This window comes from Bos grunniens, chromosome 18 (genome assembly GCF_055505025.1).
Source record: "Bos grunniens cultivar Pamir isolate PY7600 chromosome 18, Bosgru_T2T1.0, whole genome shotgun sequence".
Taxonomy (NCBI): Eukaryota; Metazoa; Chordata; class Mammalia; order Artiodactyla; family Bovidae; genus Bos; species Bos grunniens.
The window spans coordinates 4,084,119-4,110,192 of NC_141182.1; the positions used below are offsets into that span (position 1 = coordinate 4,084,119).

Below are 26,074 nucleotides of genomic sequence, written 5' to 3' on the forward strand. Positions count from 1 at the left end.
GTGCTTTATGTGCAGGTTTCTTCCAGGGACCTCCCAATCTGGTTGGGAAGATGCACAAATAATACATTTTAAAGATGGCAAATTCCTGGATTAGGCATGAAGTTTCAAGCCCAGTTTCAAGTCTGCTCTACATTAGATACATAATACAGACATTGTAAAAATCATGATATGGCCTTTTTCTGTTAGATAAGGAGGTTAGATGAGTGGATTAGCAGGATACTTTCAAATGCATTCTGTTCTGCAAAAGCAACACAGCTCATAATTAAGAGTTGAAGTACTGAGTGTAACTGCTATGCGAGTTCAGAGAACAACAAGAACGGTGTGAGCTAAAACAACAGGGGAGGAAATGATGAAAAATGTGTGACAAAGATTTCAGGTGCCCATGAAATATAGAGCCTTTGCATTTATAACCAAAGTGAAACATTTACCACCTGGTCATCACTCCTGTGTTTTATTTCATGTGACAACAGTGAGGCTAATCCACTTTTAATCAAATTAATCAGCTGCTTTATTAAATGACTCACGGCTTATTATTTAACAGAAACGTAGGACGTATGCTTCGTCTAAGAATAAAACACAGGGGTTTTCGTGGTGGTCCAGGGGCCAAGACTCCCAGTGCAGGGGACCTGGGTTCCATCCCTGTTCAGGGAACCAGATCCCACATGCCTCAACTAAGACCTGGTGCAGCCACGTAAACACTGAAGAAGAAGAAGAAGAAGAAAGCACAGAGGTTATTTTAAGCCTAACTTATTGTCAGGAGTAAAATTCCTAATACTTTAGTCGTCTCTTAGAAGCCAAAAGTATTCCTTCTAGCTGGTGAGAGGGATTTTTAAATGATTCCCAGATGTTGAAGGGTTCTGTGTAGGTATTCTACTTGAGTTACTATTTCTGGCCCCAAGATCTGTGCACATTCCCGCTTGCCATCAGAGACAAGACTGCACAAGGATCTACCAAGTGTGGCAAATGGTGTTTGCTACCAACTGCCAACTGCTGCTCATCACTTTCTTTGACACTTTCAGCTCAGGGTAAGAGACTAAGGAAATGTTCCCCATGGTGTTGAGATGCAAATTCACAGAAAATAGCTGCTGCTGGTAAACATTTTAAGTGTTTGAAACAGTCATCAACTTCCAGTTTCAGGGGAAAAATGGCTAAGGATAATGATATTAATGAAAGGGATAGATGTGTTTTCTGGACTTAGAGCTATAATGCAGGGGGATTCATGTGGTTGGAGAGAGAAGAAAATTTTATTTTTTGTCTCTTTCATTCCCTAAAAGTAAAATGCCCCAAATTAAAAATTGAGAAGTCTGTTTTGGCTATGTTAAGAACATTCCAGGGCTTCCCTGGTGGCTCAGTGGTAAAAAAAAGTCCACTTACCAAATGTAGGAGACACAAGGTTCAATCCCCGGGTTGGGAAGCTCCCAAATGCCACAGAGCAACTGAGCCCATGCTCCACAACTACCGAACCTATGTTCCAGAGCCCATGCGTGCATGCCTACATGTTAGTCGCTCAGTCGTGTCCGACTCTTTGCAACCCCATGGACTGTAGCCCGCCAGGCTTCTCAGTCCATGGGATTCTCCAGGCAAGAATACTGGAGTGGACTGCCATTCCCTTCTCCACCAGAGCCCATGAGCTGCAACTAAAGACCTCACCCACAGCAACTACTGAAGCGCGCGCACCCTAGAGCCCATGCTCCATAACAAGAGAAGCCGCTGCAGTGAGAAGCCCGTGTACTGCAATAAGTAGCCCTTGCTCATCGCAACTAGAGAAAAGCCCACACAGCATCAAAATGGCCAAAAATCAATCTAAAAATAAATGAATTTACATATATGAAAAGAAAATTCCAAAACTACATGAATGGTATTTAAAGTTCAGATGCTAAAAACTTATTTTTTAATCAGTGAGAATCTGCTCCGATTGTTGCATTATTGAAAATAAACTTTCACCAGTTATAACCATCTTACAGACTCCCATGTGTTTTACTCTTTCTGCTGGGTTCGTGATTGTTATTTGAAGGATACTAAGTCTGTTCATGTAGTGAAAAATGAAAACAAATGATAGGAAAGACAATAAGATGAAAATTAAATCCTAAATGATAAACCAGGCTCTCTTAAGCCACTAAAACAGAGTAGAAAGAAATCTCTTTGCAGCAAATCAGAAAAAAATCAGCAAATAAGAATCTTGGCTTTACCACCAATTCCATGTAGAAACTTAAAACAATTCGTGTTGTGTGTCAGGATCTCAGTTCTTGTGTAAAAATGAGTGAATAGGAAAGAATCATCTGTAAGATTTCTTCCAGAACCAAATAACTGATGTTTATTTTAGCAGGAATACTACTGCTTGGACACACTGTTCTGATAAAAGAAGACTGCACACAAATAAAGAAAACCGATAGAAAAAGGAAGTAAAACTAAGAAGACTGATAGTCTTACACACAAAATCCTGACAAGGATCGCATTTGTCAGGAGGTCAGTTCAGTTCAGATGTTCAATCATTTCCGACTCTTTGCAACCCCATGAACTGCAGCACGCCAGGCCTCCCTGTCCATCAGCAACTCCCGGAGTCCACCCAAACCCATGTCCATTGAGTCGGTGATACCATCCAACCATCTCATCCTGTGTCATCCCCTTCTCCTCCCACCTTCAATCTTTCCCAGCATCAGGGTCTTTTCAAATGAGTCAGCTCTTCGCATCAGGTGGCCAAAGTACTGGAGTTTCAGCTTCAACATCAGTCCTTTCAATGAACACCCAGGACTGGTCTCCTGATGGACTGGTTGGACCTCCTTGCAGTCCAAGGGACTCTCAAGAGTCTTCTCCAACACCACAGTTCAAAAGCATCAATTCTTCGGCGCTCAGCTTTCTTTATAGTCCAACTCTCACATCTATACATGACCAATGGAAAAACCATAGCCTTGACTAAACGGACCTTTGTTGACAAAGTAATGTCTCTGCTTTCTAATATGCTTTCCAGGTTGGTCACAACTTTCCTTCCAAGGAGTAAGCGTCTTTTAATTTCATGGCTGCAGCCACCATCTGCACATGTCAGGAGGTGTGTTATACCAAACATGATAGAATATTTGCATGTTAAAGCTGGATCCTTTAAAGCTTGATCTGATCACACAATGAGGAAACCAAGGCTCAGATTAGGGAGTGTAAAGAATGCATGACTCAAATCCAGGATCCTAAACCCGAGAAGGAGGACATCCAAGCACCCTGCTTGTTGCTTCATCATGATTTCAATGTTATTACATGTTTGGCCTCTTTCTTTCTTTCACTGCTATGGGAGCTCAGATGTTCCTCTTTAATCATTCATTTATTGAACACACCCTATGTGTCAGGGACTATTCTAAGCAAAGGCTACTATTATAGAGGATGGGGCATTTTTTGATCATTAGAAGCACCCAAAACAAATGTTGCACAAAAATATTTACCACCAACGAGGACTTGTTGTATAGCACAAGGAACCATACTCAGTATATTGTAATATTCATAGTGGAAAAAAATCTGAATCTGAATTTATTATATATTACATATATAATAAATGTATAATGTATATAATATAATCATATTATATAATATATGTAAATATGTATATATAATATGTAAAATATATTCAGAAAAATATCTACTTCTGACTGTGTGGATCACAACAAACTGAAAAATTCTTAAAGAGATATGAATACCAGACCACCTTATCTGCTTCCTGCAAAAACTGTATGCAGGTCAAGAAGCAACAGTTAGAACTGGACATGGAAAAACAGACTGGTTCCAAATTGGGAAAGGAGTATGTCAAGGCTGTATATTGTCACCCTGCTTATTTAATTTAAGCAGAGTACATCATGTGAAATGCCAGACTGGATGAAGCACAAGCTAGAATCAAGATTGCCGGGGGAAATATCAATAACCTCAGATACGCAGATGACACCACCCTTATGGCAGAAAGCAAAGAGGAACTAAGGAGCCCCTTGACGAAAGTGAAAGATGAAAGTGAAAAATCTGGCTTTAAACTCAACATTCAGAAAACTAAGATCACAGCATCTAGTCCCATCACTTCATGGCAAATAGATCGGGAAACAATGGAAACAGGGATAGACTTTATTTTCTTGGTTTCCAAAATCACTGCAGATGGTGACTATAGCCATGAAATTAAAAGATGGTTGCTCCTCGGAAGAAAAAATATGACCAACTTGGACAGCATATTAAAAAGCAGAGACATTACTTTGCTGACAAAGGTCTGTCTAGTCAAAGCTGTGGTTTTTCCAGAAGTCATGTATGGACGTGAGAGTTGGACCACGAAGAAGGCTGAGCATCAAAGAGTTGTGGTGTTGGAGAAGACTGTTGAGAGTCCCTTGGACTGCAAGGAGCTCAAACCAGTCAACCATAAAGGAAATCAATCCTGAATATTCACTGGAAAGACTGATGCTGAAGCTCCAATACTTTGGCCACCTGATACAAAGAGCTGATTCATTAGAAAAGACCCTGATGCTGGGAAAGATTGAAGGCAGGAGGAGAAGGCATGACAGAGGATAAGATGGTTGGATGGCATCACTGACTCAACGGACATGAATTTGAGCAAACTCCAGGAGATGGCAAAGGACAGTGAAGCCTGATGGGCTGCAGTTCACAGGGTCGCTAAGAGTAGGATATGACTGAGCGACTTCACTTTCACTTTTCACTTTCCTGCATTGGAGAAGGAAATGGCAACCCACTCCAGTGTTCTTGCCTGGAGAATCCCAGGGACGGGGAGCCTGGTGGGCTGCCATCTATGGGGTCAAAGAGTTGGGACACGCCTGAGTGACTGAACAACAACAATTATATATACATATATGCAACAGGACCATTATGCTCTACACCCAAAACACTGCAAATCAACTAATGCTTCAATTAAAATATGTGTACCTACAGATAAAATTTCAGGCTTCTCTATCACTTCTGTGATATGAGTAAAATATCAGTTCAAAGATTATCGACTTTATATAAGCAAACAACAACTGTATATGGAAAACATGAATTTTGACATAATTTAGATACATCCCTTGGAGAAGGCAATGGCACCCCACTCCAGTACTCTTGACTGGAAAACCCCATGGATGGAGGAGCCTGGTGGGCTGCAGTCCATGGGGTCGCTAGGAGTCGGACATGACTGAGCAAATTCACTTTCACTTTTTACTTTCATGCATTGGAGAAGGAAATGGCAACCCACTCCAGTGTTCTTGCCTGGAGAATCCCAGGGATGAGGGAGCCTGGTGGGCTGCCATCATGGGATTGCACAGAGTCAGACATGACTGAAGTGACTTAGCAGCAGCAAATATATCCCTTCAAATAAAAGTTTGAAATGGCAACCATCAAGGCAAATCTTTTTTTTCATTAAGAATATTCAGAAATGTTCGTGATCTTAAATCCATATAATGAGCACACACAGTGAAATTCATCCATTTAAACATGAGTCCTTCATCCTCAGAAGCACTAACTTGCTCTCAGAGAAATAAAAAACAAATGTATTTTTTGTAATGTTTTGAAATACTTAGCTTATCTATTTAAATATTTTATTATATGTATTTCTTTTCAATTTTGACAGGTTATTAATTATAGAGATCACAATGCCACAGAATTCAGTTCTCTAATAGACTGTTGTATAAGATAGAATACCTGTGGGTAATAGATAAACAAAAATAATAAAAATCCCTTTAAAAGGGATGGTTTTGAAGATTTACATCATTTATTCTTCCTCCTTCTCAACCTCTGTTGTTATTTTTACCCATCTCTGGGAGATGTTAACTTGGCTTATGCAAAAGTGCTGACTAAACATGAAGAAAAATTGAGTCTGCATTTTCTTTAAAATTCCTCTAGCACCAAACAATATTGTGGGCAATTCTGGTGTGACTTAGGATCATTTTACACAGAAGGAAATGAAGGATTTCTTGAGAAGATGCATTTAGATGTCCAAATAATTTAAATCAGGTAGTATGTAGTCAAAACACAAATAAGCAAGCAAACCACAAGAGAAGCACCATACGATGAACTTTGCAAAACAAATAAGCAAAGCAACATATTAAGTAATTGGTATAATTGTTAAAATAAGTTTCCAGGCTAAAGCATACAGAGTAACAGATGTGTATGAAACCTTTAAAAGCATGTCAAACAAATTTGGCTGTTTTTATGGATAATTTTCAAAACATTAGAGTGAAAAAATGAAAGACTTCTTAAACTCTCAGTGGGCAGTAATAAATGATAACATGCTGGAGTTAAACCTATGTATCCAATCCCTCACAGAAGAATCTGCCTGCAGTGCGGGAGACCCAGGTTTGATCCCTGGGTCGCGAAGATTCCCCGGAAAAGGGAATGGCAACCCATTTCAGTATTCTTGCTTGGAGAGTTCCATGGGTCACACAGAGTCAGACACAACTGAGCAACTAACACACACACACACACACACACACACACAAGGCAAGTCAGCTGTGATGGATCAGTATCAGAATCTATAATCATGATTGGTTTTCACTAAGATGTGCTGAATATTATCTCCAACTCCTCTCATCTTTGTCATTCCTCATCTCAATCGGCAAAAAGAAATGAAGTGACATTGTCATTTCCACCTGGAAAATACCTCTCCGTGATATAAAATCCATTAGGTACCTTGATTCTCTTTTTTACTAATCAGAAATGACAATTCTGTTGATGAACCGCAAGTCATCATTTTTTTTCAGCATCCAACAAAAATCTTTCTCACCAGGGCCCATATCTTTGCCAACCACGTTTCTTGCCATTTTTTTTTTTTTTTTTTGGAGCGGGGAGGGGGTCAGCTCTGGCTAATAGCTTCCTTCTTCCCAATGCCTCTTATTTTAAATGTTTGCTATGGCAACATTCCACCTCAAGGTACTACTTCCTATACCAGGTTTCTGCTCCAGCATAGCAAACCTCAGAGCTTTGTGATTTAAAATAAGAAGTGCTGTTGCTTACTTAGTCTGCGCGCAGCCGGGCAGCCCCATGGTCTTCTCGGGACTCTCCGGCCCAGGTGCTTTGGTGTGGGTCACATCCCTCCTTCTGGGGCTGTCTTGGCTCCAGGCTGTCAGCTTCCCTCCTCCGTGCAGCCTCTCGGCCCCCAGCAGCCTCCCTCCGGATCCTTCTCAAGGGGGTGGGAGCATGCTGAAAGAGATACAAGACAGCAACCCTCTCGAGTCCCAGGCTTAGAACCGACACAGAGACACTTCCTTTGACTTCTATTGGCCAGCACAAATCATAAGCCAGCCTAGATTCAAGAAATGGGGAAATGATTCTATCCTTCAAGAGTAGGACGCTGGACCTGGAGTCGAGGGGACAACAGCAGGGGAAAATGAGGTCGGGTCAAATCAGCGTTCCCCCTAGATTTCCTGTGCTGACTTAATTAATGAATTAATTGACTAATTAATTAAGCACAGGAGCACACATGCCACAAAGAGCCAGTACTGACTCTGTATTATAAAAGAGAAAGATCCCTCCACCTGAGTGATCAAAATCAGTATATGTTTGTAATTAATTGCTATTATTCATATATATATATTACGGAGAAGGCAATGGCACCCCACTCCAGCACTCTTGCCTGGAAAATCCCATGGACAGAGGAACCTGGTAGGCTGCAGTCCATGGGGTCCTTAGGAGTCGGACACGACTGAAACGACTTGGCAGCAGCAGCAGCAGCATTCATACATTAAGGGGCTTACCAGGTGGCACTAGTGGTAAAGAATCTGCCTGCCAGTGCAAAAAAATTAGGGACGCGGGTTTGATCCCTGGATGGGGACGATTCCCTGGAGAAGAGTCTTGCCTGGAGAATCCCATGGACAGAGGAGCCAGGCTGCCTGCAGTCCACGGGGTCGCACAGAGTTGGACATGACTGAAGCGACTTAGCACACACACACATACAGAATACACCTTGTTTATAATAGTCCCGCTACATAAAATGTATGTAATGATTCCTATTTTCCTTTTCATACTTTCTTCCAAATAGTGTGAATGAAACTGATACCACGACTGGAATCTGAATGCCGTCTGCACAAGCAATGTGATCAGCTTTTTCTCTTCCTCATAGTTTTGGCATCATAAAATATGCTAGGCATGCCCCCTACTTGAATTCTCTCTTGTTCTAAAACCATCAAATTGGTTTCCCATGGAAATCCTTGTACCTATACTTTATTATGATGAAAAATGTGAAGAAAAAGCAAACTTCCTGATGATTTTAAAACAAGAGTTTTTGCAAGCCAGCAGCCGTATTTCTTCAGCTTCGTGGGTTTCATGTGGTTCCCTTTAATAAATCTGTGGTCCTGTGACATCACATTCACTTTTACTTCTTCAGGTACCCTCGTTAGCCTCTCGCACACCGCTTTCTGAGCTGAAATCACATCTATGATAGGGAGACAATGCTTCCCTTTTTTTCATGAAAAAAATGGAAGACTGCCCATGAAGAGCCCTGTTATCACACCATTATGAGCTGGGGCTAACTGTATTTTACATATCTATAGACAGGAGGTGTACCTTCTTAGCTTTTGCTTGCTTGTGTTAAAAACTACTGAGAATGTAAAGACATAAAGGATTATCATAAAATGCTCTGCTTATATTATTTTCTTGGGAAACTTTAAGAGTTCATTCCTTTAAATGGTTGACAGAACATTAAAAACCAAAGTTGACTCCTTGTATTTGACCATATAAGACAAACCATCATTTCTGCAAACAAGGGTCTAGTGTATCTCCCTTACCACCTAAATCCACGAAAGTAATCATCTTTAGATAGAGACTAGACCATTTTACGGAGAAGGCAATGGCACCCCACTCCAGTACTCTTGCCTGGAAAATCCCGTGGACGGAGGGGCCTGGTGGGCTGCAGTCCATGGGGTCCTTAGGAGTCGGACACGACTGAGCAACTTCACTTTATTTCTTCACTTTCATGCATTGGAGGAGGAAATGGCAACCCACTCCAGTGTTCTTGCCTGGAGAATCCCAGGGACGGGGGAGCCTGGTGGGCTGCCGTCTATGGGGTCGCACAGAGTCAGACATAACTGAAGCGACTTAGCAGCAGCAGCAGCAGACCATTTTATATGTATTTAATACTTCTTTGCTTTATCTCTGCAAGCACTCTCCCTACTTCTTTCATTGGTTTTCAATGCTGGCGACATATTGGAATTACTTGGGCGGGTTTTAGAAGACATCACCATACAGACACACCCCCTCAGGTATTCTGATTTGATGGTTATAAGACAAAACAATTATGTTTTAAGACAATCACTGAGTGATTCTATTGCTCAGCCCAACTTGAGAACTATTACTAGCCACTCAATGAATATTACTTTAATTTGTATGTAATTCTTTTAAAACATAAGTTTTGTCTCAGAATTTGCTGACACATTTTGAATCAACATGCCATTCATTTGTTCTCATGTGTATACAGATCATCTTTCTTGATAATGGGTCATTGTTAGGTTATATGAGCTGAGTGCCCACAGGACAAAGATATCAAGGCACTGTACGATGGCATGTGCGTGGCCTACAAATTGCTTCAACTAATCACATTTTGAGAACATAATTGGCAGCCTTGGGAAAAATAAACAGAGATAGCTGTAGGTTCTGATGCTGCATCTTCAGGCCGTAATCTCTCTGGTATGAGAAATCTAAATAAATGTATACTCCTTTGGGATTAGCCAAATGGGATAGTGGCATACATTATTATTCAGTACCTTTGATGAGTTATGATATTAATTAAATGTTACAAGTAAAGGGCATTCTATGCAAATGAGGATAACTTTCTAATGAGATTTCTTTAATCTGACCATCTAGGTCATAAACAGGAAGTGAATTTTTGGGGTTTCCATTTAGGACAACAAAACTACATCTTTTCATAAAGTAGAACAACCCATGTCCACACATTGCTGAAATATGCATGCATACCAATGCATAATAGTCAATTCAATAAATTTATACTGACCTCCTACATTGCTGGACACTGTGGGCTCATGTATTGTGGGAACCAAAAAGCTTGTAATACTATTTTTGATGCCATTGATTATAAGGTGAATATTTCTTACATGTAGCACTAAGAGAAAAAGTTGCTGATTAAAGCAGCTGCCATGCTAAAAAATGTCTTAGAATTAGTTAAGAAAGAAACAGTAAAATTTATTGAACACTTACTATGCACTAGGCACTGTGCCAAACTCTAAACCTCACAACAGCCACATGAGGTACCATTATAACTCCTAACCTACAGACGGGAGGGAGCAGGTTCAAAGGAATTAAATCACTTCCCAAGGCCACATAATAAGTTACTAAGATTAAGGGTCCCTCTTTTAACAGCACAGCACTCTACTATTTAAAGTCTATTAGAGAAAGAACAAACTTTACTTTCCAAGTAATATACTATGCATGTATGCAGAGTTGCTTCAGTCATGCCTGACTCTCTGCGACCTATGGACCAATGACCCCTAGGCTCTTCTGTCCTTGGGATTCTCCAGGCAAAAATACTGGAGTGGGTTGCCATGCCTTCCTCCAGGGGATCTTCCTGACCCAGAGATCGAACCCGTGTCTCTTATATTTCCTGCACTAGCAAGTAGGTTCTTTACAACTAGTGCCACCTGTTACATAGGGTTTCTTGGTACAGCATAAAAAATATTCTAGGAAATCTCTTGACTTCTTAGATAGCACCCAGCAGAGAGATGTGATTTTTTAAAATACTTTAAACAATAGGTGTTTCCTGAACACAGTGCTAAACATGTAAAGACAGTGTTTGCTAATTCACATGGGTAACTATATTGTATAAAGAATCTGAGAATTTTAGAGTTAGAAGAAGATTATAAATCATTTAGCCCAGCTTTCAGAATGAGGAACTTGTAATCCTAGGAGGTCTAAGCACCTGCTGAAGATCAAAGTAGCAAGTCATGGCAGAGACAGTAAATACAATGCTAATATTTCGAATCCGGCTTTCAGCCATGCCATTATATACAGTGCACGTTATAAATTCTGCAGACATGGTGACCCAGTGAAAGGTATTTAGATTCCCAGTGTCTCAAGTGGTAAAGAATCTGCCTGCAATGCAAGAGACTCAGGAGACAGGTTCAATCCTTGGGTCAGGAAGATTCACTAGAGGGAAAAATGGCAATCCACTCCAGTATTCTTGCCTGGAAAATCCCATAGAGAGAGGAGCCTGGTGGGTTACAGTCCATGGGGTCACAAGACTTGGACAAAACTGAGCACACATGCATCTCCAGGCAAGTTAGAGACACAATTGGAATTTGTCTTATTAAGATTTTATTATTTTGTCAGTGTGATTGGTTTTGGTCAGAGGTAGACACATAATGGATTATGAAATAAGTCTCAAGGGAGAAATTTTGATACCTGAGACCACATTTGGTAATATCTAGAGACATTTTTCCGGAGAAGGCAATGGCACCCCACTCCAGTACTCTTGCCTGACAAATCCCATGGACAGAGGAGCCTGGCAGGCTGCAGTCCATGGGGTCGCTAGGAGTTGGACACGACTTCACTTTCACTTTTCACTTTCATGCCTTGGAGAAGGAAATGGCAACCCACTCCAGCCTGGAGAATCCCAGGGACGGGGGAGCCTGGTGTGCTGCCATCTCTGGGGTCACACAGAGTCGGACATGATTGATGCGACTTAGCAGCAGCAGCAGCATAGACATTTTTCAGAGAAGGCAATGGCACCCCAACTCCAGTACTCTTGCCTGGAAAATCCATGGACGGAGGAGACTGGTGGGCTGCAGTCCATGGGGTTGCTAACAGTTGGACATGACTGAGTGACTTCACTTTCACTTTTTACTTTCCTGCATTGGAGAAGGAAATGGCAATCCACTCCAGTGTTTTTGCCTGGAGAATCCCAGGGACAGGGAAGCCTGGTGGGCTGCCATCTACGAGGTCGCACAGAGTCAGACACAACTGAAGCGACTTAGCAGCAGCAGCAGCAAGAGCAGAGACATTTTTAATTGTCAAGACTCAGGGAAGTGCTGTTGGTATCCAGTGGGTAGAAGCCAAGCATGCTGCTGAACTTCTTAAACGTGACTAGGACAGCCCCTTCCCCTAACAGCCCCCCTGCTGCTGCTGCTGCTAAGTTGCTTCAGTCATGTCCGACTCTGTGCAATCCCATAGATGGCAGCCCACCAGGCTCCCCCATCCCTGGGATTCTCCAGGCAAGAACACTGGAGTGGGTTGCCATTTCCTTTTCCAATGCAGGAAAGTGAAAAGTGAAAGTGAAGTAGCTCAGTCGTGTCCGACTCTTAGCGACCCCATGGACTGCAGCCTATCAGGCTTCTCCGTCCATGGGATTTTCCAGGCAAGAGTACTAGAGTGGGGTGCCATTGCCTTCTCCAAACAGCCCCCTGCATAGCCCCCCAAATAATTGTCTGCCCCAAACGTTAATTGTGCTGAGTCTGGGAAATCTTTCAGTGGTCCAGTCAACGTCAAGAGCATCTGAACTGGCAGCTGCAGTGGAGCTAGGTTCAAGTTTCATACATTCACGAAATGCTCATTTGTGGATCTATTAATACTTCCTGTGCCAATGGCTATGATATTTTCCCAATAAAAAGATAAAGATATGGTTAGTTTAGGGCAGCCCTGTCTTCACACGGCTCACTGCACAGTGGGGGATATTGATGAGTACTGAGCCACTAAAATCCAACGTTAAGCAGTAGTGGTGGAAATGCAGGCAGTGACGGGCGTCCATGGAGGAGGAGGAAGACATTACACTTTTCATTCATTATAACTGATCTATGTGTAATGAAAGATTCTACATGGTGCTACAGGAGCAGTTAACGGGGTGACACCTAACTTCTTGGTGTCCGTAATACTCCACTGAGAAAGTACAAAAAGTACAAAAACAAGAGGAGAAGTGTCCTCCAAGTCGACAGAACCCCAAGTGCAAAAACATTGAGTCAGAAGTAGGAGGAAAGGAAACAGTAGTGAGCAGACCACAGAAAACAGTGTTGGGAGGAAAGAGGGAGCTGGTGGGGGTCACAGTGGCAGGATCATGCAGGCCAGTCACGGTGCTCATCCAGCAATGGAAATAAGTTGCTCTGAAGTGCTGTTCCAAAACAGAATAATATCCACCGATCCTAGTGGAAACTCTTGACTATACAAAAATGAAGAAAGCAACACTAAATGTGGCTAAGCATTCTGAATGGTATGGGGTGGATTAGAGTTTTGGTTTACCTTCAAGGTCAGGAGGGGTGGCGGTGAGGAGATACCCCTTGACCAAGGTAAGGAGCAGTGGCTGCGCCTTGCTGGAGCAGCCGTGAAGAGATACCCCACGTTCAAGGTAAGAGAAGCCCAAGTAAGATGGTAGGTGTTGCAAGAGGGCATCAGAGGGCTAACTCACTGAAACCATCACAGAAAACTAGTCAATCTAATCACACTAGGACCACAGCCTTGTCTAACTCAGTGAAACTAAGCCATGCCCGTGGGGCCACCCAAGACGGGCGGGTCATGGTGGAGAGGTCTGACAGAATGTGGTCCACTGGAGAAGGGAATGGCAAACCACTTCAGTATTCTTGCCTTGAGAACCCCATGAACCGTATGAAAAGGCAAAATGATAGGATACTGAAAGAGGAACTCCCCAGGTCAGTAGGGGCCCAATATGCTACTGGAGATCAGTGGAGAAATAACTCCAAAAGAATGAAGGGATGGAGCCAAATCAAAAACAATACTCAGTTGTAGATGTGACTGGTGATAGAAGCAAGGTCTGATGCTGTAAAGAGCAATATTGCATAGGAACCTGGAATGTCAGGTCCACTAATCAAGGCAAATTGGAAGTGGTCAAAGAAGAGATGGCAACAGTGAATGTCGACATTCTAGGAATCAGCGAACTGAAATGGACTGGAATGGGTGAATTTAACTCAGATGACCATTATATATACTACTGTGGGCAGGAATCCCTTAGAAGAAATGGAGTAGCCATCATGGTCAACAGAAGAGTCCAAAATGCAGTACTTGGATGCAATCTCAAAAACGACGGAATGATCTCTGTTCATTTTCAAGGCAAACCATTCAATATCACAGTAATCCAAGTCTATGGCCCAACCAGTAACGCTGAAGAAGCTGAAGTTGAACAGTTCTATGAAGACCTACAAGACCTTTTAGAATTAACACCCAAAAAACATGTCCTTTTCATTATAGAGGACTGGAATGTAAAAGTAGGAAGTCAAGAAACACCTGGAGTAACAGGCAAATTTGGCCTTGGAATACGGAATGAAGCAGGGCAAAGACTAATAGAGTTTTGCCAAGAAAATGCACTGGTCATAGCAAACACCCTCTTCCAACAACACAAGAGAAGACTCTACACATGGACATCACCAGATGGTCAGCACCGAAGTCAGACTGATTATATTCTTTGCAGCCAAAGATGGAGAAGCTCTATACAGTCAACAAAAACAAGACCAGGAACTGACTGTGGCTCAGATCATGAACTCCTTATTGCCAAATTCAGACTTAAATTGAAGAAAGTAGGGAAAACCACTAGACCATTCAGATATTACCTAAATCAAATCCCTTATGATTATACAGTGGAAGTGAGAAATAGATTTAAGGGCCTAGATCTGATAGATAGAGTGCCCGATGAACTATGGAATGAGGTTCGTGACATTGTACAGGAGACAGGGATCAAGACCACCCCCATGGAAAAGAAATGCAAAAAAGCAAAACGGCTGTCTGAGGAGGCCTTACAAATAGCTATGAAAAGAAGAGAAGGAAAACCAAAGGAGGAAAGGAAAGACATAAGCATCTGAATGCAGAGTTCCAAAGAATAGCAAGAAGAGATAAGAAAGCCTTCCTCAGTGACAAATGCAAAGAAATAGAGGAAAACAACAGAATGGAAAAGACTAGAGATCTCTTCAAGAAAATCTGAGATACCAAGGGAACATTTCATGCAAAGATGGGCTCAATAAAGGACAGAAATGGTATGGACCTAACAGAAACAGTAGATATTAAGAAGAGGTGGCAGGAATACACACAAGAACTATACAAAAAAGATCTTCATGACCAAGATAATCACGATGGTGTGCTCACTGACCTAGAGCCAGACATCCTAGAATGTGAAGTCAAGTGGGCCTTAGAAAGCATCACTACGAACAAAGCTAGTGGAGGTGATGGAATTCCAGTTGAGCTATTCCAAATCCTGAAAGATGATGCTGTGAAAGTGCTGCATTCAATATGCCAGCAAATTTGAAAAACTCAGCAGTGGCCACAGGACTGGAAAAGGTCAGTTTCATTCCAATCCCAAAGAAAGGCAATGCCAAAGAATGCTCAAACTACCACACAATTGCACTCATCTCACACGCTAGTAAAGTAATGCTCAAAATTCTCCAAGCCAGGCTTCAGCAATATGTGAACCGTGAACTTCCAGATATTCAAGCTGGTTTTCGAATAGGCAGAGGAACCAGAGATCAAATTGCCAACATCCGCTGGATCTTCAAAAAAGCAAGAGAGTTCCAGAAAAACATCTATTTCTCCTTTATTGACTATGCCAAAGCCTTTGACTGTGTGGATCACAATAAACTGTGGAAAATTCTGAAAGAGATGGGAATACCAGACCACCTGAACTGCCTCTTGAGAAACCTATATGCAGGTCAGGAAGCAACAGTTAGAACCGGACATGGAACAACAGACTGGTTCCAAATAGGAAAAGGAGTAGGTCAAGGCTGTATATTGTCATCCTGCATATTTAACTTCTATGCAGACTACATCATGAGAAACGCTGGACTGGGAGAAACACAAGCTGGAATCAAGATTGCCAGGAGAAATATCAATAACCTCAGATACGCAGATGACACCACCCTTATGGCAGAAAGTGAAGAGGAACTCAAAAGCCTCTTGATGAAAGTGAAAGTGGAGAGTGAAAAAGTTGGCTTAAAACTCAACATTCAGAAAACGAAGATCAGGGCATCTGGTCCCATCACTTCATGGGAAATAGATGGGGAAACAGTGGAAACAATGTCAGACTTTATTTTTCTGGGCTCCAAAATCACTGCAGATGGTGACTGCAGCCATGAAATTAAAAGATGCTTACTCCTTGGAAGGAAAGTTATGACCAACCTAGATAGCATATTCAAAAGCAGAGGCATTACTTTGCCAACAAAGGTCTGTCTAGTCAAGGCTATGGTTTTTCCATTGGTCATGTATGGATGTGAGAGTTGGACTGTAAAGAAAGCTGAGCGCAGAATTGATGCTTTTGAACTGTGGTGTTGGAGAAGACTCTTGAGAGTCCCTTGGACTGCAAGGAGATCCAACCAGTCCATTCTGAAGGAATCAGCCCTGGGATTTCTTTGGAAGGAATGATGCTAAAGCTGAAACTCCAGTATTTTGTCCACCTCATGGGAAGAGTTGACTCATTGGAAAAGACTCTGATGCTAGTAGGGTTTGGGGGCAGGAGAAGAAGGGGAGGACAGAGGATGAGATGGCTGGATGGCATCGGTGACTCGATGGACGTGAGTCTGTGTGAACTCCGGGAGTTGGTCATGGACAGGGAGGCCTGGTGTGCTGCAATTCATGGGGTCGCAAAGAGTCGGACACGACTGAGCAACTGAACTGAACTGAACTGAACTGAACTTACCTTCTATCAGGTATCTGGGAAGGTGATTTTTAGAACGGTCTTGTGAACTTTTGAATGGGAGTTCAGTAACTTCAGCACCAGCCCCCACGTGCCTCCTTCCCCAACCAATACACACAGACACACAAACACACAGACACACACACACACAGGTATATTATTGGGCCAGAAAGCTTTTTCATGTTTTCCTATAAGAAATTCTGGAAAAATCTGAACGAACTTTATGGCCAACCCCAATATTTATTTAAGTCTCAACTCATTCTTAGAGAAACTGTTGCAGTGGCTATTTATTAAGAGCCATCGGAATGAAAGAAAGCAAGCATCTCTGAATGTGGCATTTCAGTGAATGGTGGCCTTTCAGAAAGACATTTTAAATTGCAAATGAGACTTTGAAGTTTTTCTTTTTTCCTAAAAGAGATTACAACAACTGGGTCAGTCTTGTATTTTCTACTTAATGAAAATTGGTTTGGGAAAGAATGCCATTCCTCTTACTTCATAGTATTTATTATTTGAAAGATTGTGCGTTTCCCAGGGGTAGTAATTAAATAACTGGAAAAAATTAAGATGATAGGGAATTAGTGGTGTACAAAGAATGTAGCTATTTCTCTCCCTCTAAAATACATTTGTGAGGTTTAGTACAGCCACTACGTGGTAAATGGCAAACCTGTGTAAGTGCTTTAAGTATTTAATGCACAATTTACCTGTGACATGGTTAAACTAAACAGTGAATTAACAATTTGTTTACAAAAACCAAAATGACAAAGAGGAACAAGCCCAGACAAAATCTAACCAACCTGATTTGGAATCTTGGCTCTGGCCTCTAACTTGTACTATGGTCATGTAGTTTCATGGGAAAGTTGGATTTAACTGTTAAAGTGTCTAGGATCTGGTGCTCAAAAAGTGAATTGTTGGTGGAAAAATTATATATAAAAAATAGAAAGCAAGGCATTGTATGATAACTGTGTCAAATAAATACTACAATTAGCAGCACAATGCCTTCTCCTATTGGGGTAACTCTGATGGCACCTCACTCCAGTATTCTTGCCTAGAGAATCCTAGGGACAGAGGAGCCTGGTGGGCTGCCATCTATGGGGTCGCACAGAGTCAGACACGACTGAAGCAACTTAGCAGCAGCTGGTATCAGGTTCATAGTAAGGGCAAGGTATCTCACCAAACTTGAATTATCTTTGAGATTATCTGCCCAAATCCAGTACTAAAGAAAAGCCAATATTAGAATGTAGAAAAACATGACTTCCAACTGATAGATTATTTCTTGGCTTTAACATTCTGATAATTTGAAGTTATTTTGGACACTAAGTTGACATCAGTTCAGTTCAGTCACTCAGTCAGTCGTGTCCAACTCTTTGCAACCCCATGGACTGCAGCACGCCAGGCCTCCCTGTCCATCACCAACTCCTGGAGCTTGCTCAAACTCATGTCCATCCAACCATCTCATGCTCTGTCATCACTTTCTCCTTCTCCTGCCTTCAATCTTTCCTAGCATCAGGGTCTGTTCTAAGGAGTCAGTTCTTCTCATCAGGTGGTCAAAGTACTGGAGCTTCAGCATCAGTCCTTCCAATGAATATTCAGGATTGATCTCCTTTAGGATTGACTCGTTGGATCCCCTTGCAGTCCAAGGGACTCTCAAGAGTCTTCTCCAACAACACAGTTCAAAAGCATCAATTCTTCAGTGCTCAGCTTTCCTTATGGTCCAACTCTCACATCCATACAGGACTACTGGAAAAACCATAGCTTTGAATAGATGGACCTTTGTCAGCCAAGTAATGTCTGCTTTTTAATATGCTGTCTAGGTTGGTCATAGCTTTTCTTCCAAGGAATAAGCGTCTTTTAATTTCATGGCTGAAGTCACCATCTGCAGTGATTTTGGAGCTCAAGAAAAAAAGTCTGTCACTGTTTCCAGTGTTTCCCCGTCTATTTGTCATGAAGTGATGGGACCAGATGCCATGATCTCAGTTTTTTCAAAGTTGAGTTTTAAGCCAGCTTTTTCACTTTCCTTTTTTCACTTTCATCAAAAAGCTCTTTAGTTCCTCTTCCTGTTATTTAAATTGCTTTGATGCAGATAAGAGCACACACACGTTTTCTTCTTTTGTAAAAATGCCACTTGAGTCACAAAGCTTCCATCATTAATGATGACTAACCATGAGAAAAATAACAAAGTATGTGCATTTTTAGTTCTAAGGAAGCTGAACTGCATGCTATGAGGTTAGTGAATACTTCCAAATTTCCCAGAGGGCTGAAAAAGCTTGTTAAAATGTCACTTGATATTCTAATGATAGAAAAAACAATGACAGCTGATGTCTTTGTTTCCAGAGAATTACACTGGAACAAGGAAAACAAATATGAAAAAAAAAGACTATTTAAAAATAAAAAAAAGGAAAACAAATATGAAAAATAAGAATATTTTCTAAGTTATAAATTTGTTTCAAACTTGTTTGTAAACTTGGGATACCAAGTTTGATAAGCTTCCCCTAATGTACAAGATTTAAGAGATGCAGGTTCAATCTCTGGGTCAGGAAGATCCCCTGGAGGAGGGCATGGCAACCCACTCTAGTACTCTTATCTGGAGAATCCCACAGACAGAGGAGCCTGGAGGGCTATGGTCCATAGTGTCTCAAAGAATCGGACACAGTTGAAGCGACTTAGCACGCATGCATGTACACACCTAAATGAATGATTAGAGTTCCTTGTTCACACAGAAGGTGAGCTGACCTGCTAGTTAAGATGGAAAACAAAGTGTCAGAGCTGCTAAAAGCATCTTTAACAGACTGGACCAGGAAGAGGGTGATGGCCAAGTAAGCAGCTAATTCCATGGTTACTAAATCAATCACTAAATCCCCTACTAGTTCTCAAGATTTTAAAACAAAACCCATGATCATCAAAAGGCTTCTGCCTTATAATTTAAGCATGTAAAACCACATCTGCTTCTTCAGGATAATTAATGCATTGACATTCAAATAATTGATAAGAGCACAAGTGAGTGACATTAGTTAATTAATAATTGAAGAAAACACGCGTTGAGGGCTGGCCACGTTGCAAGGAGTATACCACGCTCCAGGGACATATACTGTTGCAGAAAACAGTACTCAAGAAACCAAGCACCACACTTGGAGAGTTGGAGAACTCAGGTTAATTATGCCGGCGGGCCCAGAGGAGTTAACACTCCAAGCTCTGAGCCCTGAACAAAGGGATTACAGAGTTTTTATAAACAGACTGTAGTGGGCAACAGTAGCTGTTAGTAGGCTGGTTTAAACTAAGCAGTTTCGCACGCGTGGGAACAGCAGTGAAGATGGGGAGGGGATGCCTGACCTGGACAAGCATGATTAAGCAGGTTGGCAGGGGTTGAACGATTGCAAAGAGCAGGACAAGGGTGAGTGAGACAAACTCCAGTTCCTAGTATTCCAAGTCCCCACTTTCTCAGACTATGTGACCTACCTGATCCAGATTTTGCAAGGGGCAAGCTGAGTTACAGAGGCAGAAGGAGAAGGAGGTTATGTAAAATTTTAACTTTTCCTCTTCATACATGAACAAGATACAGTCACTGACTCACAGAACATGTGGTCTGGTGGTGTGTACGAGCTGACAGCTCTGATCCAAACGTCAGGCTTATCAGGAAGTGCCTGGGGTCAAGGCTGGACACAGAGATGCTGTCAGGAGCTGTGAAGTTCAGGTACGTAAGAGAAGGTGGAGAGCACGGGTTTAGGCCGTGGGGAACGGGAGGGCACATGCTGTCACAGCACAGCGACCAAACGCAACATGCCGGGGAAGGAAATCAGTGAGAGTGCTCACTCGTGCTCGGCACCCCCTACTTTGGGGGCCTCCAGATACAGACAGAAGTGGAAAGGCTCAGCTGTAAGCGTCCATCAAGCCAAAAACTAACCCGAGTGGTCTACAACACAGTCTAGTCTTGGCAACTGGATTTTGACTTATGCTTCAGGAGACACCACGATGATGTGCAGGCCACCTGCAGGGAGAGGGGTTTCAAACTGAATTCGAGGAATTAGGGTTCATCTATGAACCCTACAGGAGGTACTCTGGACTGGCCACTACGGCCTGACCACAGACATCTCTGCTCTCTTTCTCCACTTTAACCTGAGCAGCTTCTCTTTTGGCTTTTTATCCAAGATATTAACAAAGGCGGTTTTTCTGCTTTTAACATATGAAAACAGAAGAGAATAATTAGCTAATTAAGTACTAAAATCCTTTAAAAATCAGTACATTTATATATATATATATATATGGAAATATATAAGAAGTATATAATGACATATATGTACATAATATATACAAACATATACAGTAGATATTTATTAGATATAAGTATAAACATATATATATATATATGCATATCTCATAAAAAAGAAGTCACCATGGCTCTTGGGGTGTCTCCTTCCCAAGATGTTGGCTCCATTATCTGCCAGATACATGCTCTTAGCCAAGTTTTCTAATTCATTTAAACCTCAGTTTCCTCTGCAAAGTGGAGGTATTAATGGTACCTGTCTCCTAGTATGGCTGAGAGAATTAACTCAATCAATTGATAACAAGGGCTTGACTACAACCTCGCACAGAGTAGGCTCCCCATCAGTGTCAGATATTTTTCTAAGTTGCCAAAGGCATGTGCTGCATCAGGGAAGGCTAGATTAATAAAAGAGAGGAAAAACCCAGCATCAGTTATTCTGCTTTTGATTTTTCACAAAGGCTTTTGAGCCCAAGTGATGTAGTAGCTTTGGACAGACGAATAGGCTTTGTTCATGAGAAGTGGGTACACTAAATTCAAAATCTTTTTCCTGCATTTTAAGAACTAAGCCCAGATAATTCGGAGTGGGTAGTTTCACCACGAATAATGATGTAGAGTAGCAGGTTGAATGGCTGACTGGTTGAAAGTGCAAGCCTTGTGATCAGGATGAGAAAGCAGGGCGCCCCCTGTTGACGGGAGGCAGGTCAGGGAGCAGAGGTGTCATCCCTACGTTCAGAGTCCTGACCTGGAGAGAGGACCCCCACACTCCCAGCCCCTGAGACTAGGTCAGGGGGACATGAGTGACAGAAACTACACCAGGACCTTCCACCGAGGGAGCCGCCTGCACGTTATCCCTCAGACGGCAGGAGAGCTACACGGAGCATTGGGTGAAAGGTGAGCCAGGATGAAAATCTCACGGTAGTATCCTAGTCCAAGCCCTGCAAATGGCACTGCCCAGCAGTCCATGGGGCTTCCCACCACGGGTGCCCTCAGCCGGTGACCTGTGGCGGCCTCGGGGTGGGATGAGGAGACTGCAGGGAGTGCGGGCCTTTTAACCAGAGGCCAAGGCTAGCAACAGCGGTGGGCCCCAGACAGCATCCACAGGCCCGCAGTCAGCAGCAGCAAAGGTGAGGCCCTCAGAGGCAGAGCTAATAGGAGCTTCAGCAGACTGCCCACGTGTGGAAGGAGTGCAGACGGTGACGTCAACAAGGGGAAGATTTTTAAGTCTTCCTCTTCACCCAGCAGCTCTCTTAGGAATGTGGAAGAAGAAAAAGAAAAAGCGGATTATGGAGAAATAGCCACAAAAAGGGATTTCAACTTTGCTGGTACTTTCTCCTAATGAACTAGAATTCAACAGAAAGAGATGGGTTTCAACAGGAAGAAACTATTGCCTTGAATTTGTTTTTAATCATCCTTTGGTTCCCCCTATCTCCTTGGCATGCTGCTGCTGCTGCTAAGTCGCTTCAGTTGTGTCTGACTCTGTGCGACCCCATAGACAGCAGCCCACCAGGCTCCCCTGCCCCTAGGATTCTCCAGGCAAGAACACTGGAGTGGGTATCTCCTTGGCATAGATTGCTACTTTTTGGAGTCAGAATCCAGAACAAGTTACAGAACACTCAAAAAAACAAAACAAAACAAAACACCCCAGCAGAAACAGTAACAACCAGCTACTTCTGTTGAACATTTCAATTGCAGCAGGATAAAACCTGGCCCTTCTATAGAACATAAACGACCATCAGGTTTTGCATTATTTAGCCACTGCAAATGGAGCCAACACATTCTCTGTCCCCAGAAGGTCCCTTTCAGCTTGGTGAGGCCTCGTGCTCAGGGCGCAGAGGATCATCTCTGTGGGGCATTTGTAAAGACAGTTTTCTGTGTACAGGCCAATGTCCTTTCCCAAGCCAAATTATCCTTTAATGGGCTCTCAGCATTTTGTCTCATTCTGATTCCTCCAGTGAATTCCTCCAGCTGACCATGAATCAGAAACCTTTTTTTTCCTAATTTTTATTTTCCCTCTGAGTCACTCTAGTCACTAATTATGAACATTTAGCTTGCTTTTAGAAACTTACCCTTCGGTAGGTTGGAAGGAGTGTCATAAAGCCTGTAGAATTAGAAAGAACTTTAGGGAGAATCTAGTCTAATTTATACATAAACTGAGGACCAGGTGACCTGTGGGAGGCTACCTAATAAATGGCACACCTGAGCTCAAAATGAATCTTGCCGGCCCCAGCCTGGAGCACCGGGACACGTGCTTTGAGACACATCACAGGTGGCCTGAAGTGAGACTGAGACAAGCTTTCGGGTCCACAGATGGGTCCAGAGATCCACTGACAGACATCCATTGGAGAGCCATTTCCCAAAGCATCCAGCTTCTATAAAAGGAATTTAGATCAGGGTCAGCTACATTTTCTGAGAGCCTAATTTCCTGAGGAAACAACCCTTAGTCACCAAGAATCGAGTGAAGAATCGACCCATTTGGAGGCCTGATGAAAACGAGGGAGAGGAATCTGGTTTAGGTTTTCTTCTGAACAGGGAAAGTGACATGATTTATGGCTTCGCTAAAAGCAAACTTTATTGCAGAAGGAAAGTACTTTGAGCTGAAAATTTCTAGGTTTTACTGGAGTTCGGTAAAAGGAGAAGCTGTTGATGTAGGAGGTTAATGTCTGTCACAGTCTGGGTATTTTACAATGAGTTCCTTCACAGCATGTTCATTTTAAGAATAAAGAGGTCTTTACGGTTAGTGAAAGTTTAATGAGGATCACAACAGCCCCCCAGATGCTTACAATCCATTTAAATAACCCATAACCTCTATGTTTATCATGAGAGGGAACATGCCAATTTACGGCATTACAAACATTCTTCTGAAAAACTTTCCAGTTTCCACAGGCATTTCCAATAATTTTCTTTTACTTTCTGCAATTTATACATTACAGAGTACACGTTACTATGGCAACGACCTCTAGTCTCTGTTACTCAAATACTTGAAAGATAAGCCTTGGGGATATGACTCCACCAGCCAACAATTTACTGAATGGTTTAATCCCTAAACATTTCCTTCTTTTGCTATCCGTTTTAGCTGAAACATCAGGATAGCTACTATCAGGAAGGCAAATACCGAATTAAACAAAAGCACATGTGTTTTCTGGGTAATAAATCAAGGAGGCCTAAAGAATACAGAAAAGGAAGATAAGTGATATCATTGGAGCTATATTTGGCAGCTGCTTACAGCTGTGTTCTCCTGTAAAATCTAAACTTGAACTTGCGTGGACATCAGAGTCACCAAGAAGACTTGCTGAAACGCAAGGCTGGGCTCCTCCCTGGAAGTGGAGCCCAGGTTGGAGTTAGGAGACTGGAGGTGGGGTCTGGGAATCCGCTTTCCTTCCAGGTCCCAAGGGAGGCTGATACCGCCGGTCCAGACACCTGAACTACCACCACTCTAAGCACTGTTTGAAGCATTTTAAAGAACTGTAGTAAAAATACACCCTACATAAAATTTACCATTTTGACCATTTTCAATTGCACGATTCAGAGGCACTAATGACATTCACACTGTTGTGCACGGTCCACCTCCAGAACCCTTTCTTCACCCCAAACCGAAACCCTGCACCCGCCAAGCAACGACTCCCCATTCTCCCCACCCCCCGCCCCTGGCACCCCCCACTGTACTTTCCGTCTCTCTGTATTCACCTCGTACAGTGAAATCATACGACACTTATCCTTTTGTATCTGAGTGTCCTTCCTCTGTAAGACTGAATAATAATATCCCATTGTACGGCTAGACCACATTTCTTTAATCCAGTCATCCATGGATGGATTTGGGTGGTTTCTGCCATCAGCTATTGTGAATAATGCTGCTGTGAACAAGAGTGTATAAAAATTTATTCATATAACTACTTTGGATTTTTTGAGGTATATACTTGGAAGTGGAATTGCTCATTCTAACTGTTTTACTTTCATAATTATCCTTCAACTTCAGAAAAATATACATTATTATCCTCATTTTACAGATGAGGAAACTGAGACCCTAAGAATTCAGATTTTCCTCAGGTCACACAGGTGGTAAGTGGAGCCTGGTTTCCAGCTCAAGTTGGCTGGCTCCGGGGTTCAGGTACCCAGGAAACTCAACTGTCTTCTCTACCTGAAGGAAAATTATATTTTTCATGGAAAACCATTACTGACACAGACTTTTTTTTTTTACAATAAAATGTAAGTAATTACCTTTCAGAAATAATATGCTAAAGCATGGGATTAAATAATCAAATGTATGTAAGAATTTTGTTGGAAGATAAAGCAAATTATTCTTTCCAGTTTGCTGATTTATGCATTCCTCCTTTAAGTTTTTTTCTGGAACAAAGCAGGCAAAACTGTTTTTAAAATCTGCTATTTAGAGACCAAAGCTATTTCCAGTTGCCCCAACAGTTCAACTCCGAGCAGTAAAAATGGCAATCCAGCAGTGGAGCAGAATTATTCTTGGAATGATCAGAAAAGTGGGATTGCCCCACTATCATATATTCGGCTCTCTGCATAATTAAACCAAACTAGTCATTTAAAGTCCTCTAGTGGGCTTCAAATGCAGTTAAATTCAACGAGTATGCTACATAAGTTGGAAACCATGATCTGAGTGGTACAGGCAAAACCTAGCACAGTATATACAACGTAGAAAAACAGAAAATGGCTGAGAAAATCACAGGGGGTCCAGTTCAATCTGCTAGACTCTCAATTATTTCTGGAATGCACCTTCCTCCTATGTGGACAGCATGTTTCCATATCTAGGACTTAAAAGGGTTGGGGTATGTGACAGTGAATGTCAAGTATGAGGGTTGATGAAGACGGTGGATTAAAATGGTCCAAAGAGAAGAGGAGATCATCAATTATGGATATTTCAAATATATTTTAAAGCGCACATTAACTCTCCTGGATTTGCAATCAGGATGTGGTGGGTTTTAAAGCTATTATGTGCAGGCAAATAAGCATGTCTATTCTTCAAGCATCATCTCAGACCATACATGTACATTCTTTTCCTTGCCAACATCAACACTTTGAGAATATGGAAAGGTTATTCGAGCACTGCTGTGTTTGTAATTGAAAGCCAACCTTTAGGTAAAAGAGACATAAGAGAGGATAAAAGTATGCGAGAAAGGCACTTCTCCACTCCTTGGTCTAGATGCTCAGGCAGTGAGATACTGAGTAATTCTCATCAATATCTAGTAAATATGAGGATTTCTGTTACATAAACAATTAAAAGATGG

The 26,074-nt window shown here is 42.1% G+C and overlaps 1 long non-coding RNA gene across 1 annotated transcript; it reads right to left on the reverse strand.

Moving 5' to 3' along the window:
* Positions 1–432: 432 nt before the first annotated feature.
* Positions 433–23,010, reverse strand: LOC147352951 (uncharacterized). The gene is made up of 3 exons (XR_015145267.1): positions 22,895–23,010; positions 6,958–7,143; positions 433–698 (listed from the first exon to the last, which is right to left on the reverse strand). It is a non-coding gene; the product is annotated as an uncharacterized LOC147352951 (long non-coding RNA).
* Positions 23,011–26,074: the final 3,064 nt, after the last annotated feature.